This window comes from Callospermophilus lateralis, chromosome 10 (genome assembly GCF_048772815.1).
Source record: "Callospermophilus lateralis isolate mCalLat2 chromosome 10, mCalLat2.hap1, whole genome shotgun sequence".
NCBI classification, from domain to species: domain Eukaryota; kingdom Metazoa; phylum Chordata; class Mammalia; order Rodentia; family Sciuridae; genus Callospermophilus; species Callospermophilus lateralis.
The window spans coordinates 40116596-40120795 of record NC_135314.1 but is presented as its reverse complement, the minus strand read 5'-3'; the positions used below and the strand labels follow the sequence as shown (position 1 = coordinate 40120795).

The window sequence follows — 4200 nt, the reverse complement described above, 5'->3', positions numbered from 1 at the left end:
CTGGCTCTCTGATTCTCTCACTCTCAAAGGTGCAGTTTCACTCAAGGTCCTCTACAGGGCTCAACACCCCTGGTTTTGTGGAAAGTAGCTGTACACCTGAAAACACTTCACCTCCTCCAAGGCTGTCACTTCACTACTGTGGAATAGTACAGTGTCTACACCCCAATACAGGTCAAAATTCACTCAGAAGAGCCTTATGTGTAGGAATGTCTGAATTAAAAATCACCACTTATCAAAATGTTTTAATTATAATATTTTTTTATATTAAACCTGCTATATTTTCATATTTGGAAATCTGATTTCCTGTTGTGGAACTTAGAATTTTCCTTTGAAGAATAAAAATTCCAATAATAAGTTTATTTTTTAATAACGAGCCTACTTTATCAATAATTCATTAATTCAAGAATGGATTAAACCATTCACGATGGCAAAACTCTCATGTACCAATCACTTCCCAAGGTTCCATATGGTCACATCTCTTAAATACCTTACAATGGCATTAAATATCAATAGGATTTTTTTTCTCTTTTCTTTCTTTCTTTTTCTTTTTCTTTTTTTGAGGGGGCATTTAAGCCAAGCTAGATGGTTTGCAGAGAATCTAATCACCTACAGTTCCTTTCCCTAAGAATGGCCCTTGTATACTTTACATTCAACCTGTCTACATTCAACCCATCATCTCCTTCCTTAAACTACTCTGCTTCCTGCGTCCCCATCTCAGTAGAGGATAGCAACATCTGTTCAGTTTCCCAAAGTAGAAACTTGGGCATTTTTCTTGATTCCTCTCAGTTTTATTTCTACCTTGTTCCTTACTGCCTGCCTCTAGTCATTTACCAAATCCTGTTGGCTCTATCTTTTTAATATTCCTTGAGTCCATTCACATTCTCCATTCCTAGGCCACTTTCCTGTATCAGACCTTCATCATCTCTTACTTGGTTGGCCAACAGGAAGCCATTTTCAGATCTGGCCAACAGGAAGCGTTTTCCGATTTCCCCACCTCCTGTCTTACTTCACTCAAGCCATCTTTCTTGTGGCATCTGGAGCTGATCTTAAAGCACACATGATTGTCAACTGGGTTTTAAAAAAAGACTAGTGGTTGTACACTACCCTCCAGTTACTATTCAGGGTGCTGTGGTTCACACTTCTCTTGGGGACATAGTTCTGCTGACCCTTCTTTAGCTTTACATGTTGGCCACTCCAACTTTCATGCCATTATCAGCTTTCTTTAGTTCTTTGGATGCTCTTTGTTCCCTGTCTGTAGGTCTTTGTTCTTGTGGGCCTCTTTGTTTAGAATGTTTGCTAATGTCCTATTTTTAAGCTTTCAACTTGGATGTTATTTCCTCCTTGAAAGCTTTCTCTAACTTCCTCAAGTCTAAGTCAAGTTCACCTATTTTAGGCTCCCCCAAAATCTGGTATGACCCCCATTGTTGCACTTTTTCTACATTGCTTGTCTAGGTTCTGAGATGTTAGTTGAGATCTTTGAAACTGGACCGAGTGAACTCCAGTGTTGCATCTCTACCAAATGTTTTGTGCTCAATAAGTTTCTGTTTATAGTTATTACGCTATCATCTCACTCTTCCACATTTGGCTTTGTGAGGGTTAGGGTTAGGACTCTACAAATTACACTTCTTTGCCACTCTCTTCCTGTTAGCCTCTTAAGTAAATGACAAAGGGACACTGCAGGGCTAGTTGAAAAAGGGAGGAGTCAGTTTCTGGTTGGTTTCTTATTCCTGTTGTCATCAACCAGCAATGCTGCTACAATGGTGCTACTTCACTGGCAGAGGCAGTTACAGTTTGCAAAGACCGGTCACTTCATATCTTCAAAATGACACCAGCAATAGCCAGCTGGTACCTCCTCCTCACATGTCTGACCCCAATCTCATGCACCAGAATCTCTTCTGAACTTCTAAGTTTCAATAATTTCAATTTCTTCCCTTTGTTCCCCCATCCCTATAAGCTGCTTCCTGCAATTGTTACTATTGCAATAACTTGGTGTTTTATTCTTCTTCTTTTTTTTTTTTTTTTTTTTTTTGCTTTTTCAGTTACAGAGTTAACAATTATTACCTGAACATTCTCTATATTAAATGCTGTCTGTTAAAATAACTGATTCTGGTTTCCATCTCCTAATTGGACCCTGAATGATAAAAGGTACTATCTAACTCACTTATTTCTTTTTTTTTGAAAGAATAACAAAAAATATTTTAGAAAAACATAAGGCTTACGGAAATTTCCATACAAGCCATACAAAATGATTGCAAGTTTTCTTTTCTTTTCTTTTTGAAGGGGGGAATCTATACCTGACAGCAAAATCACAATGTTATTAGTGAGGGCTGTGATGTTTGTTTAATGTTCCCATTTTGATTCAAACAATCAAGCTTGTCCATCTACAGAATCTAAATGAAGTTAGACTTGACTACAGTGCATATTCTAAAGAACTGGTTAGCTGCTTTTAACCAATGCAATTAGTTCACTATAAAGGGGGTAGAAAGGAGCCCATAAAATTAAAATAAAACTACCTTTCTCCTCAAAACAAAAACAAAAACAAAACAAAACACCCTTACCCCTGGCAGCTAACCCTGACAGCTACCTTCATTCACAGTGCTTTATACTTAAGCCATGATGGGGGCATTTATAAGCAGAGAGCCACTGCTTTTAAACATTTCGCAATAATCCAACTTTTTTTTTTTTTTAAACATTTTTTTTAGGTGTAGATGGACACCATATCTTTGTTTATGTATTTATTTTCTTATGTGGTGCTGAAGATTGAACCCAGTGCCTCATACATGTGAGGCAAGTGCTCAACACTGAGCTACAACCCAGCTCTTGGCTCAAGCTTTACAACAGTAAATCAGGACAAAGCAAAGATTTGCTAATGTGCATTTAATCACCAAAGAACTGAAGATGTCTGAGCTTTCATTTTGTAATGTTTCTATTAAGACTGTGTCCATTAAATGCAAACAAAAAAGGAAGATGTCTTGGCAGAACAGGAGAAATGAAGCACACTTGATGATCAGATGGATTTGAATATTATTCATATCATATAGACTAGTCCATGCTCTAGCTGTTTCTGTGGCTTGGTCTTGGTTGGTTTTCCACTGCTCCGCTACATCATTTGCTAACAGATCATCTGGATTAGGAGCATTTAACAAAGCCTGGATCCATAGCAGAACTGTGCGGATCTGCTGTGCTGGAGACCACCTATCTTTCAATATCAGACATATTCTTCCCAACTTGTCTACATTAGGATGATAAATTTTGGTCATGAAATGTACTTTAGGTGCTCCCATTGGGTATTGTTCTGGAAGGAATAGTTCAAGCTTAAAAGTCCCTCCCTCAAAGGGGGAACCCTGGGGGCCAGCAATTTGAGTATAAGAAAATAACAGGTGTTGCTCTCATATGGTTCTGCTTTCATGCCAGGATCTGGTTCTTCCAGAAAATGCTGGGTTTCCTTGATGATCCTGCAGGGCAGCCTGGCCATTTTATCAGATCCAGAGTTTGGCCTCTGGTTTCGTCTCCGGCTCCGCTTGTCTCATGCATGAGTGGAAGTCCTGCTCGACTCACTAAATTCTAACAATAACCTAACAATAATATAGAAAGTAGTTTATATCTCTCTATTTAAAATTATTTGTTTGTTTATTTATTTATTAGGTAGGAAATTGAGGGATAGAGAGGTTAAGCAGCTTGTTGAAGTTTACACAGCCGAATAGTGGCAGAGCTTGGATTTGAACCCACACAGGCTATTTTCAGGGCCTTTGATCTTAAACATTGGGCTGCTGGTTCTCCAACTTTAGTGAATATCAGAATCACCAGGATGGTTCATTAAAACCTGAGTTTCTGGGCTCATCCCAGGAATTTCTGACTCTGTGGAGCTAGAGTGGGTCTGCGAATTTGCCTTTCTAACAAATGCTCAGGTGATGCTCTTCCCAGGCCCACAATTTGAGGATACTTGCAGTGGACTACAGGTGTGAGAGCTTTATGTAATTAAGACACACATGGAAACAGCTTGACAGGCTTAGAGTTGTGACATAACTATCCTTCATGGATTGTCCATTGGATTTTTATCTTCCGACTGTATATTATAAAGGAAAAGAACTAAAATAACATTTACTGGGAATATTTCATGGAAGATCTCGTCAACCCTACGAGATAGGTGTAATTACTATCAATCCTGTCTAACAAGTGAGAATTTATAAAAGATTCATA

General features: G+C 38.5%; 1 pseudogene; it reads right to left on the bottom strand.

Moving 5' to 3' along the window:
• Positions 1-2825: 2825 nt before the first annotated feature.
• On the bottom strand, positions 2826-3475 carry LOC143407787 (ubiquitin-conjugating enzyme E2 N pseudogene; annotated as a pseudogene).
• Between the last annotated feature and the right edge of the window lie 725 nt (positions 3476-4200).